The 13,511-nt window shown below is 48.3% G+C and overlaps 1 protein-coding gene across 13 annotated transcripts in view; it reads left to right on the top strand.

The window, feature by feature from the left end:
* LOC107157149 (myosin phosphatase Rho interacting protein) overlaps positions 1-13,511 on the top strand; it is a 145,176-nt gene that overhangs the window by 54,559 nt on the left and 77,106 nt on the right. The window lies entirely within an intron of this gene.

Here is a 13,511-nt window from a genome sequence, read left to right on the forward strand (position 1 = left end):
ACTCTAAAATTTAATTGATGACTTCTGTCCTTGATAGTTTATACCTTTCTTTTTTCTCTTATGGTCATTTTTGTTTCTGTAGGAAATTGAACACACTGCCGTGTTCAGTCAACCATGTGTAAATTGAGGTCCCATGTGTGTGTCAGAATGGTCTGCACACTGAAGGTGTGTGCTGGTTGCCACCATGGGCAAGCCCTTCCTGCTGTGCTGTCCCTGTCCTTGTTTGATCCTGTGTGGGCCATATTGTTGATCTGGCCCTGGATAGCTCTTTGTGTGCACTTGGCAGGTTGTGCGTGAGTGTGTGTGAATGCAGATGCACACATACCTCCCAGGAAACGTGTGTGTTCCTATCCTGAGTTAAATATACTGTCTGTTATTTTCTTAAATCCCTTTTATGAAGAAGAGATACTTTCATAATTGGTTGCATTCCCACCCCCACTCCCTCCAAAGAAAAAAGAAATCCCAAATTCTCCTGGTCAAAAGCCCAAGGGTTACCGACTACTGTTCCAGAAGGCTGGAGGGAGACGGTTTATCTAATCTGTTGAGAATAAGCCCTTCACTGATGGCCTGGTCACCTACCTGGGACCAACAATAAGACCCTTGTTGCCATGGCCTGGACAGGTTTTGCAACCAGTACTCTGGCAGTCTTGAGAAATACCATCAGAGAGACCGGGGGTGTGGACTGTCCTTATTCCAGGGCCACAGAGTGCTATTATATTTTCCTAAGCTCTATTCCATGTTTCTTCCTCATGGCTCCACAGCCTCAGGAAACCACAAGAATTCACTCATTCATTCATGGGTTGCTGATTTGATGTGCATCTTGGATGGGCTCAAAGTTGGGAAAATAAAGAGGAAAAACCAAGGTGTCAGCCATCATGGGGCTCCTAAATAGTGAGAGAGACACTGTCTCTCTGCCCACCTGCAGGAGCCAGCTGGCAAGCTCTGGGCCTCCAGGGAAGAAGAAATTAGGAATTCTGTAGGGTATGAGGGGATAGGGGTTTCAAAAGGCAGGATCAGCCAGAGCAGTGAGACTGAGTAAGTAGTGGTACTTCCCCTCTGGGCCAGAAGTAAAATTAGGTTTTTAGTGAGATTTTGAGTAAGCAGAAAACAATATTGTCCAATTAAATCTTACCACCTGAGGATAAAAATCAGTTCATATCATGTAACCTCTTGGGGTGTGTAATTATATGCTAATGTGAGGCCTAAAGTAAGATTTTTAAATGTGTATAATCCCGCCCTCCTTGGTGCTGGGGGATTAAATGCAGGGGAGCTTTACCACTGAGTTACATCCCCTGTCTTTTTTTTTTTTTTTTTTTAGTTGTAGTTGAACACAATACCTTTATTTCTATTCATTTTTATTGTGGTGCTGAGGATCAAACCCAGAACCTCACACGTGTTAGGCTCTACCGCTGAGCTAGAACCCCAGCCCCAACCCCAGTCCTTTTTATTTTTTATTTTGAGACAGGGTCTCACTAAGTTGCTGAGGGTCTCACTAGATTGCCCAGGGTGACCTCAAATTTATGATCCTCCTGCCTTTGTCTCCTGAGTCACTGGGATTACAGGCGAGTGCCACCATGCCTGGCTTTCAGTCTGTTATTTTTAATAAAAATAGTCTATCTAGCAGTTCCTTATGTCATCCTTCAAAGCAGTCTTCATTAGCTAGTCACTGTTCTATCGTGGGCTCTTTTTGATTCCTTTATTCCAAGTTGTTTTCCAATTCTTTTCCTTTCTTCCTTCTTAATACAGCACTTCAGGGAACATCCCGGGAATGGCTGAGTGCAGGGTTTGAGCTTTTGAGGCTGTCAGGAGCCACTGCCTTGGTGTTCCAGAAAACGCCATCCTCCCATCAGCAGCAGAGGCATGGGGTGGGTGGGGTCTCTCACTGTCTTCTGTATTTTCCTTTTTCCACATTCTACCCCCAGATTTGTGTGGTTGTTCCTCAGGCTGTAGAGAGATGGTTTTTGAGCATGGGACTCCACAGGTGAATAAGACGGCTCGTGGTCTTCAAAAACTGAGATAGCCTGACTCACTGGGAGCCTGCAAATAATAGAAAGATCCTAACTTGGATCCCATTTCACTCTTTCCCTGTCAAATCAGAACCAGCAGCAAAGGAACTGGGATGATTGGCTTTGCCCTTTTCTTCCTGCTGCCTCCCTGCGCCACTGAGGCTGAGAATAGGGGAGGCCAAGAGCTGGCACTTCTGGGTTAGTGCCCCAGTGCAGTTGTGCACCACAGCATAAAGGATCACAAGACCTGTAGAGAGCTCTTGGCCTGGGTTTTCCTTCCCCAGGGTCTGATCCTGCCCTGCCCTACTCTGCCTCCAGTCCCTGACTTTCCACCACCCATTTGGCCTTTTGTAACTGGGATAGAAACAAAACCATTTCCGGCCCCAGAAGTTCCCTGCTTGCTTAATTCCCATGTCTCTAAAAATATCTGTGAGCCTGTGCTGGCCCTGTCTCCTCCCCACACACACACTGCTGCTCTACCCCCGCCCCCCCCCCGCCTCCAGTCAAGTCTTCCGAGAGAAATAAAATCTCCCTTTCATTGCTTTTTCCAGTCTCAGGAAAGAATAAATAAGAAATGCAGAGTTTTCAGAGGTGGAAAGGAAAAACTGCCTTCATTAGGCCTGGAGGTCTGCACAGCTTCTGGCTGGACTGATGCCACCTTGCTGGGCACATCCCTCTCCACCGGGTCCCTTTCTTCCTCTGCATGTTGGGGTGGCAGGGGAGTCAGGCCCCCTGCAGCAAGGCAGGCTGTGTAGGGGAACTGTGCATGGGATGGAGTCGGCTCCCAGCCCCTGTCCTCAGTGCCTGGCCAGTGCAGGCTGAAGGGCTGTGGGAAGCCTCCAACCTCCAGGCTGCCTGCAGTCCTGGGAGCTTTCTCAGGCATTCCTGGGCTGGGACNGTCACTGTTCTATCGTGGGCTCTTTTTGATTCCTTTATTCCAAGTTGTTTTCCAATTCTTTTCCTTTCTTCCTTCTTAATACAGCACTTCAGGGAACATCCCGGGAATGGCTGAGTGCAGGGTTTGAGCTTTTGAGGCTGTCAGGAGCCACTGCCTTGGTGTTCCAGAAAACGCCATCCTCCCATCAGCAGCAGAGGCATGGGGTGGGTGGGGTCTCTCACTGTCTTCTGTATTTTCCTTTTTCCACATTCTACCCCCAGATTTGTGTGGTTGTTCCTCAGGCTGTAGAGAGATGGTTTTTGAGCATGGGACTCCACAGGTGAATAAGACGGCTCGTGGTCTTCAAAAACTGAGATAGCCTGACTCACTGGGAGCCTGCAAATAATAGAAAGATCCTAACTTGGATCCCATTTCACTCTTTCCCTGTCAAATCAGAACCAGCAGCAAAGGAACTGGGATGATTGGCTTTGCCCTTTTCTTCCTGCTGCCTCCCTGCGCCACTGAGGCTGAGAATAGGGGAGGCCAAGAGCTGGCACTTCTGGGTTAGTGCCCCAGTGCAGTTGTGCACCACAGCATAAAGGATCACAAGACCTGTAGAGAGCTCTTGGCCTGGGTTTTCCTTCCCCAGGGTCTGATCCTGCCCTGCCCTACTCTGCCTCCAGTCAAGTCTTCCGAGAGAAATAAAATCTCCCTTTCATTGCTTTTTCCAGTCTCAGGAAAGAATAAATAAGAAATGCAGAGTTTTCAGAGGTGGAAAGGAAAAACTGCCTTCATTAGGCCTGGAGGTCTGCACAGCTTCTGGCTGGACTGATGCCACCTTGCTGGGCACATCCCTCTCCACCGGGTCCCTTTCTTCCTCTGCATGTTGGGGTGGCAGGGGAGTCAGGCCCCCTGCAGCAAGGCAGGCTGTGTAGGGGAACTGTGCATGGGATGGAGTCGGCTCCCAGCCCCTGTCCTCAGTGCCTGGCCAGTGCAGGCTGAAGGGCTGTGGGAAGCCTCCAACCTCCAGGCTGCCTGCAGTCCTGGGAGCTTTCTCAGGCATTCCTGGGCTGGGACAGAGCCTCAAACCCCTCCCCACCCATCCCCCACATTGGCTGGCTGCCTAATTGAGGCTTTATTTATCTCCACATTTTCCCAGCTCTGTATAAAGAGACAAGCAAGTGGGTGAGGCCCACAGATTGTCCCGGAGCAGGGGAGAAAGATGGGGGCGGGGGAGGTAGAATGCACAAGGGTCTGCTTCCTTCCCCCAGAGGGGCCACAGAGGGAGGAGCTGGAGAGAGAGCGGGTCAGGGCACTGCTCAGCAAGGCGGATGTGCAAAGCATTTCTTTTCTTTCTTTTTACCCCACTCAGAAACCCAAAAATAGCCATGTCAGAGGCACAGCACTGCACTTGGGGATTAGAGCAGAGCCAGCTGAGAGCCATTGGCTGCTCCTGTTCACAGGTCCAGCGCCTCCACAGGTCCAGCAGAGACTCCCAGAATGACCAAGTTGCTTCCTTCTGTGGAAACAGTTAAGGAAATGTGAAAAGTCATCCTTTCAAAACTTTGCTTTTCTTGCAATATTTAATTTTCATCCTTAGATTTCTCAAAGTACAGCAAACCTGTCTCTAGTACATAGACAGTAAAAAAGACATAAAGATTTGACTTGATCTGGAAGCCAAGAGGATCATTCAGATGCAGGAGAGAAAATGCCACAAAGGTTGTTTGCTGTTTATAACATTTTTCCCAGTTATAAAATTAACATGTTTATTGTACATATTTTTACAAAAAAAGGAAGTTACAAAGATGAATTGATAAACCAACTCTTCAGAAAGAGCCTGATGTGAAGTTGGGTGTTTAAATGATGACTTGCTTAAAGTGAGTTCCTGAGGAAAAACTCTCCAGGTGTCACAGCTATTGCCAGTGTCAGGCTGTCATGGGGTAGCCAGTAGAAGGCAGAGTGGTGTCTCCTCCTGGGGTGGGGCCTTTGCCACCTCCGCACTGCAGCACCTTGGGCATAGAGATGGAGGGGTGGATGCAGGGATGAGGGTGTCTTGGAAGCCCTTAGTTTCCATCCCAGAGAGATTCACACTTGATACTCAGGTTATCCACAGTGTCTCACTGCCTCTCCTGGGTCTCCAAGTGATTCTAGCACCAGGTGGGGTGCACACACAGTCTCCCTGACCACTAGGCCAGTGAGTCTAGGAACCAGAGGCCAGGCCCATGACTCATGCCAAGTGCCCTCCCCCTACTCCCACCAATCAATCAAAACTTAGTTGAATTATTCTGTCCTCTGGCAGTTGTCAGAAAATAAGTGACACTGTGTGTGGGAGTTGAATTCCAATTGTGCCATCTGTTAGCTGGCTCTCGTGGCCTTTGTAACCTCACTAACCCTGGACTTTCTCGTCTGTATCACAGGGAGGTTTTTAGGTGGACATAAATCCAGAAAGCAGTGGAGCTCAGTTATCATCTGAAAGTTCAGGGAGGTCTTTGCTGTCTCCTGCTTGCTGTGCTTGTGTGGCCTTCAGACTAAGGGAAAGGCCCCTTCCCCAGTCCCCTCCCTGTCTCAATTCCAGGGACACCTGCCCACTGGTGAAGAAGCAGTTTAACATTTCAGTAATGTTGCATTTGATTTAAAATACACATAGAAGGGGGAAGAAGCCTTCAGAAGCATTTTGACAGTTGTGTAGACATGAGCAAGGACTCCAGTTGTGCATATATTTCCCTATTTTTTTTTGGAATTATTTCTTGAGCATAGAGTTGTAGAAATAGAACTCAAAAAGCAGAAGGCTGTGGATGCTCCTTTTGGCTGCCAGTGCCCGTTCCCAGACTGCTCCAGGAAAGAGCAGCTGGAGTCCCCGGTGTCTGTGCCTTCAGCACTGGCTCCTCAGCTCACCCTCCCAGCTCCCAGCAGGTCAGGGTGTGGCCTAGAGGAGAGGTGGCTGACCCTGGACTTGAGGGTGAGCCCAAGGAGGCAAGGGAAGCAAAAGAGGAAACTTTTGAGAGGTGTTTCTGAGACACCCCCCTGCCCGCTCTTCTTACAGGCCATTCCTGTTGTCGGCTAGCTTCAGGCTGGAGGGTGACTTTGCCATCTGCTCTGCTAGGCTCCCAGAGCCCCTTCCTTCCTTCACAAGCCCTTGACTTGTGTTTGTGCATTATAGGAGACTCAAATCCTGGTGCTGTCCTGCCTGACCTCTGGGACACCTTGAGCCTCCAGGAAAACTGGTAGAAGAAGAGAGGGCCTATCTGACTCCACCTTCTTCCCATGTCCTTGTGATGGCTGGGGTTGAGGCCCTGGGTCAGGCTCTAGGTCAGGAGGAAGAGCATAAGTGGGCGAGTGAGTCGATCCCAAAGCCACCAGCTGAGAAACCTGGGGTGAGCCTCCTCCTCACCTGTGTGATGGAGCATCCTCTTTCCCGGGCTGACAGGCATCAAAGAGTTGACTGTGCCACATGCCCCTGTGTTTGGTGTGCACACTGCTGAGAAAGGCTAAGCAGATGCAGGGGCTCCCTGATTACCCCTGGTGACCTCTGTGGGTGGCACCCTCCTTCATATCTGCACTTCCAGGTCAGCCATTGTGCCTTTGTTTCTAGAGGACTCTCTCTGGGCCTGCCAGGACACATCAGGGCAGATACCAGCCCTTTGCTATGGGCTACTCTGAACAAGCAGCTAGATAAGGATCTTCTTCTAGTCCCTCTGTGCATCAGCTGTGTTTATTCATCCCTTTTGTAAATGCTTTTGTCTCTCACCTGCCCAAGAACGGATGTTGCGTGTAGGCCTTGTGCACTCTAAGCAGTAAGTGTTCATACCTCAAGTGCAGGTGCCCGCAAGTGGAAAGACTCAAGTGTGCACCACCAGGTAAAACCAATCTGTTTCCTGCACCCTCTCCCTCCAGGGAAGGTGGGCCGTGAGTCAGAGGGCCTGGTCCCTCCAGATAGCTGTGAGCTAAGTCACTTCCAGTATGGGGCTTTAGAGTCTTTAAGATGAGAATGGATGTGTTTTGGCAAAAGCCTGGAGTGAAAGTGTGGGCAAAGCGTGGTGCTAAGGAGCCCATGCTCACAGCCTCTGCTGTGCTCCTCCTCCAAATGGAGGAGCTTGTTTCCAGGCCATGCCCTGTCCTCTGCCCTGGCTGGTGGGAGCCCCATGCTCCCTCCACACTGCTAGAAAAGATGCTCAGACCCCAGGCCCCAGCAGTGGCCCCAGGATGTCTAGTGACCCTGGCTGTTGGAAGCGGTGGCCTCTATTTTTAGTAAGCTGCCAAATTGAAGGCCTGGTGGAGCTTCCCCAGCTTACCCGTGCTTTGATCCTTCTATCTAGCCCTCTCTTTTTACTTGGAAAGAGTTGAAGCTCATGCCTTAAGCAAAGCTCCTGTTTTTTCAGGAGACAAAGGCTTTTACTGTCACAGCCCTCCGCTCTGCTCCCACCTGTCTCAAGTGATCTGCACTGGGCTGTCAGCACTGACGGTGGCTTCTTCTTCATAGGGTTCTTCTCCGTCTGGTGACCCAGCGTCTCCTTCTCTTGTCTGCTGCATCAGACATCACAGGGGTGAAAAGAGAATTGAAGAAGATGGAAGTCTAATCTTTGCAGAAAAACAGATTGATTTCCAATACGCTGTCTTACATCCTGCCCCAGACAATGGTTGTTTGCACGTGGTTCCCTAACTTCTGATGCCCTGGTTCTATTTTAAGCTGAAAGAATTAAATCTTTAAATAAAGTTTCCTTGTTCCCTTTAAACAAGAGGACATCTCCTAGGGTATGAGGCTAGGGCTGTTTTCTTGGGAATAATCATCATTTTAGCTTCTCCCCAGAGGAAAGGCCCTTTCTGTCTCTAGCAGCTCTAGGCATGGTGAACTTAAGCACACTGAGTGAGGAGTCTCCTCTTGTGACCCCCCAATGCCATGGGTAGTTGTGGCCTAACATTTTGGAGACAGTTGAAGTCATCCTGCAAATTCTAACAGTTCATCTTAGGTAGAGACATCCTGGGACTGAAATTAATGAAAGGCATTTAATTAGCTTAGTAGAAGAGGTGGGTAGTATGCATGGTTCTGGGGAGGAACAGTGGGCTTAGGGAGTGGGAGAGGATCTTAGTGGCAACAGGATGGGAAGGAGTCATTCTGTGCGTCTAGGGATATGGTCTGTCCCAATTGCTGGTTGAACAGAAGTTGTTATCTGGCAAAGATCAGGGCTTGCAGTCTAGTCAGACCTCCTTTTTTCCTGTAGCCAGAGCCACCATCTCTCTCCTCTGACACCAGGATCTTAGGCAGTCTGTTTTTTTGTGTGGATTAGGTTTGAAAAGCGTTGGAAAGTGCTCGGCACAGGGATCGCAGACAAAACAGGTTAGTAACAGCCATTGCTGACTTACACACATGGGACAGCTCTCATGCTGGGCATGCTGGGCATGCTGAGGTGCACCCTTGTCATGGTGGCTAGCATATGCCATTTCTCATTCCAGAATGTCCTGGCAGGTTGGAGAAATGAAAATGAATGTCCTTCAGTGCCTGTCAGCCAATAGACCCAGTATTGGACCTGTGCATCTTTGCTCCCAGCCCCTTGTTCCAAGATTTTTTTCTGGCCAATATGTTGGCCAGAGCCACTCCTACAAAGTTTCACTTATGGGAGTGGCTCTCCTAGAGCCTCCAGGCTGGTAATAAGGCTGCACTGATAGCTGAGTAAGGATGGGAGATTCAGTTGTAGCACAGACCCTCCTCTATGGCAAGCCTGACATTCTTAAGCTTCTGTTTGTCTTGGGCTGCTTGATACATGGAGATATCAGAGAAGTGAGGCCACTGCACTCAGGCCCCCAGGAGAGGCTGCTGGGAAAGGCAAAGGGAACCTGGCTGGCAGGTCAAGTTTCACCACTGGCCTGGGCTTAGCAACCTGCTTGTGGCTGAGTGAGAAGTATTTTGTTTGTTTGTTTTTAATATTTTTTCAGTTATACATGGACATAATATCTTTATTGGTGTATTTTTATGTGGTGCTGAGGATCGAACCCAGTGCCTCACATGTGTGAGGCAACTGCTCTGCCACTGAGCCCCAGCCCATTGTTGTTTTTTGATAATGGGCTTATTGAATCCACATGCCATACAACTCACCCATTTAAAGTGAATATTTCAGTGATTTTTATTATATTCACAGATGTCTGCAACCATCTCCATGGTCAATTTTATAATGTCATCTTCCCAAAGAGAAACTTCTGCGTGGTTTACCGACTAGTCACTCCGCTTTCCTCCAACAACCCCCAACCCCAGGCAACTTTCTGCTCTATGGATTTGCTTAGTCTGGACATTTCTTATGAGTGGAATCATACAGTATGTGCCCTGTTGTGACTAGCTTATTTCACTTGCCATCATGTCCGCAAGGTTCATTCACATTGTAGCATGTGTCAGAATTTCCCTTCCTTTCTAAGGCTGAAAAACAGTCCTTTGTATGGATAGACCCCATTTTGTTTTATCATTTATCTGTGGAACATCTAGGTTGTTTCCACCTTTGGCTACTGTGAATTGTGCTGCTATGAATCGTTATGTACAACTTTTTGTGGGGACTTTGTTTTCAGTTCTCTTATGGTAACTCTGTTTAACTACCAAATCATTTTACAATCTGACCAACAACATATTAAGATTCTCTGTATCCTTACTGACTGGTATCCATCTTTTTCATCTGAGTCATCCTTGTGAGTGCAAAGTGGTGTCTCAGTGGCTTTGATTTGCATTTTCTTGATGGCTAAGCAAAAGAAAAAATTTTTTTTCTGTATTGGGGGTTGAACTCAGGGCTTTGTGCATGCTGCTAGGCAAGTGCATTACCATTTATCTGATTCCTTTAATTTTTTTTTTTTTTAAAGCACCGCTAGCCCTTTAAATTTTAGAGACAGGGTCTCACTAACTTACTGAGGCTGGCCTGGAACTTGTCATCTCCCTATCTTGGCCTCCCCAGCAGCTGAGATAATAGGTGTACACTACCCTGCTTGGCTAGCTGAGCTAATATTTTAACTCTCTGATTGTTTGCTCCTGAGTAAAAACTAGGATGATATTGGAGACTCTATATCTTATTTATTTGTTAAATATTCATATGACACTTTCTGTGTGTCAGTCACTGTGCTTAAATGTTCTATAAACTTTCACATTTAATCCTTACAGTCTTTCTGAATTAGGCTCTATTATGACCTCCATTTTATAGGAGAAACCCTGAGGCCTAGAGAGTATGGTGTCCAGTCACTGTTGTGTCACATCTCCGTAGTGAGCCAACACAGTGAAGCATATTGTAGACGTGAGCAGCTGTCTGGGTGCACATATCAGGCAGGCATGGTGTCGCATGAGCCATATGGTTTGGTGTGCTCAGCTTTTGGCCACACAGGCTGGTTGGTTGATGGTCAAATAATAGATTTTTTTTCCCTTTTCTATGTCCATGGATGGAGAATATGTACCTAAAGGGCAGTGGAATTGTCCCCTGGTGGCTTTGTCTCTTCTCCTTCTGTTAATAGTCCAAGCTACACTCAGGTCTGGGTGGGGAAGTCATGAAGACAGAGCCATCCCTCCTCTGTCCCCATCATTTTTCTCACTGGCTGTTAGCAGAGTACCTGTCCTGCGTCACCGAGAGACAGAGGCCTTGTTGTGTTCTTTCAGCTGCACCTTCTCCTCGTGGCCTCCTTGGTTACTTGCGTGACCTCAAAGCTGCACCTCTTACTTGCTGTGGGGAGTAGCCCTTTCAGGCTTTCCATCTTTCATTCACACAAGAACTTGAAACCTCTAGCACTGTGGGGTTTTTTCCTCCTCCTCCTCCTCCTCCTCCTTCTTCTTTTTTTTTTTTTTTTTTAATGGTATCAGGGATTGAACCCAGGGGCACTTAACCACTGAGCCACTTCCCCAGCCTTTTTATGTTTGGTTAGTTAGAGACAGGGTCTTGCTAAGTTGCCGAGGCTGGCTTTGAATTGTGATCCTTCTGACTCAGCCTCCTGAACCACTGGGATTCTGGTGTGTGCCTTCCCCACCCCACCAGCTCTCTTCTCAAATCCTGCTGTTACTTCCCTGAGCTCAGTCTGGGGCCCATTGTGTCTGCTCTTTCCAGGTTTGCTCTTGCAGGGGCCTTGATGTGTTAGGGGACTGTAGAGTGATCCTTTATTTCCATTTAATTATTTAATTAATTAATTCCTTAGTCCATTTGTGTGGGTGTGTTTTCCTCACTTTGGGGTCAAAAGAGCCTCACACAAAGCCTATAGTTGGACTTTTGTTGTTTATCCTCAGTTGACACTAATCTGATTCAATGTAATCTGAGATGGTCATCTGTTCTTCTGGTATAAGGGAGCAGCCTGGTGTCTCCAGGTGGGAGCAGCCAAAATGGGTAGGAGGACACTGTCCTATAACTTTACTGTGGGCCTCAGACCCAGTCCCCAGATGGCCTCTGTTGACATTCTCTGGCCAGTGATCTCCCAAGAATCTAGGGTTGCTTATCAGTATTGTGTTGGAAGTGACCCATTCCCTACATCCACAGTCCTAGATGGGTTCAAGATTAATCTTGAAACAGAGCGGAGCCCCTCTTCCTGCTAGGGCAGGACTGCTGTGTCCTGAGAATGAGGTGGAGGGAAGAGGTCCTCACTCACTGTTTAGGCACCGCAGACAGGAAAGCCCTCCTGTCAGGGCCAGTTGTCACCTTTGACTGGGTAAGGTCTGTCAGGAAGAGGAGCGGTGGGTAGCTACTTGGCGGTGGCTCTGTTGAAGGATAGCATGAGAGATGCTGTTTTCCTGAAGTCCTATAAGGAAACGTGTGTTTGAGTAAGGGGCTGTTCCTCTGGAAACTGTGTCTCTCAGTAGGAAAGCCAAGGGGAAGGGGTCTTATTTGGGTCTTACTTCCAGCTTGGCTATCATTAGCCCTGTGACCTGGGCAGGGCCTTCCTACGCTTTAGTCTTTTAATATTTCCCATGCTGTATTGGATATCTTCCACCCAAGGGAGGCCTTTTGGAAACTTTTATTGAAATAAACCATAGAAAAGAGTACACATATCACAATGAGTGACATGTCACAGGTTGAGCATACCTGAGCAGCCAAATCTGAACCAGGAAACATGGCAACTCTAGGTCGTTTGGGGAACTTGTCCTAATGGGGGTTGTCCTTGTGACATGTCTTTCTCACTGGTCCCAGGCACAGTACAAGTGCTCAAGACGTTATGCTCATGATCTCTGGCAGGGAGCCTGTGGCTGTTTCCGCCTGTTGGCTCTTTGTGGCCTACTTGTAGTTGTAACTCTGCCTAGAGGACCTGTTTGAGACTGGCAGTGATGGGGACATACTAAGCCAGTGGTGGCAAAGCTTGTGATCTCAAAAGAGCTAACTGTGGATGGTTCTGAGAAGGGTGCTGAGCATTCCCTAGAGACCCCGTTCCACAAAAGGCCGGGAATACTACCCCCACGAGATCTGGGTGGGTTTCCTCACCCTTTTCTGGAACTGATCCTCCTGACCTCAGTTGTTAATCAGGGGCTTGGCCAGGCCAGTGAGAGGTTTGGATGAGCACCAGTGCCCCCTGGGGAGATCAGTCTCAGAGGCAGATTTGGAGTAGGGTGAGGAGCATGATAAGAGGAAGATTCCATACTTGCAGGGGAAAAAAGTATGTTTCCTATGCCTTCAGAACTGACCCCTCTGTAGGTTTCGCAGCCATGGAGTGCAGGTTGTAAGGATGCATTTTAAAGCCTCACTGTGTCGAGGCTGAGCTATGGGAGAAGCTCTGCTCCCCTGAGGAATAAGGTGGAATCCCCAGGGGGAGGCGCTTCCCAGGTAAGACCGATTTCTCCAGTGTCTGCCTTCCCATAATGCTGGCACGGATCTTGTTTCTTAATAATCCCTTCACTGGGATGGGGAAGTCTTGGAAGCAGAAAATAAACTGAAGGGAAACTTGACATCAAATCCCCTTCTCAAGGGAGGTTTTGCTTTCAACACGTTGGGTGAGTTCCCAGCTCCTGCCCCTGCCCTTTGGAAGCTGAGCCTGGAGGGTACTGGGGTTTAACGGGCTCTACCCCAATACCATGCCCCACCCCAAGGGGTTTGCTGTGGGTTGTGGTTTGAATGTGAGGTGTTCCCCAAAAGTTCATGTGTGAGACAATGTAAGAAGGTTCAGAGAAGAAACGATTGGATCACAAGAGCTTTAACCCAGCTGGTGAATTAATCACCTAATGGGATTAACTGAGTGGTGACTGAAGGGAGGTGGGCTATGGCTGGAGGGCTTTGAGGGCATGTTTTGGGGTATATATTTGTATCTGGCAAGTGGAGATCTCTCTCTCTGCTTCCTGATCATTATATGAGTTGCTTCCCTCCTCCACACTTCCACGATGATGTCTTGCTTCACTTTGAGCCCCAAGGAATGGAGCCTGTTGTCTGTGGACTGAGATCTCTGAAACTCTGAGCCCTCAAATAAACTTTTCTCCCTCTGTAATTGTGCTGGCTGGTTCTTTCAGTTACAGCAGCGAAAAAGTTGACCAGTACACTGAGTTTTCTCTCTAAACTGAGGTCTGAGCACAATAGTGTACTTCTCCAGGGTTCTGGACTTAGGTTTTAGGACATCCAGACTCTCCACTGACAAAGCCCCTGTCTAAAGGAAGGAGCTGGGGTAGGTTGGTAACTTCGTCGCTACTTGAAGATTCAGATAGG

This window comes from Marmota marmota, unplaced genomic scaffold, assembly GCF_001458135.2.
Source record: "Marmota marmota marmota unplaced genomic scaffold, marMar, whole genome shotgun sequence".
Taxonomy (NCBI): Eukaryota; Metazoa; Chordata; class Mammalia; order Rodentia; family Sciuridae; genus Marmota; species Marmota marmota.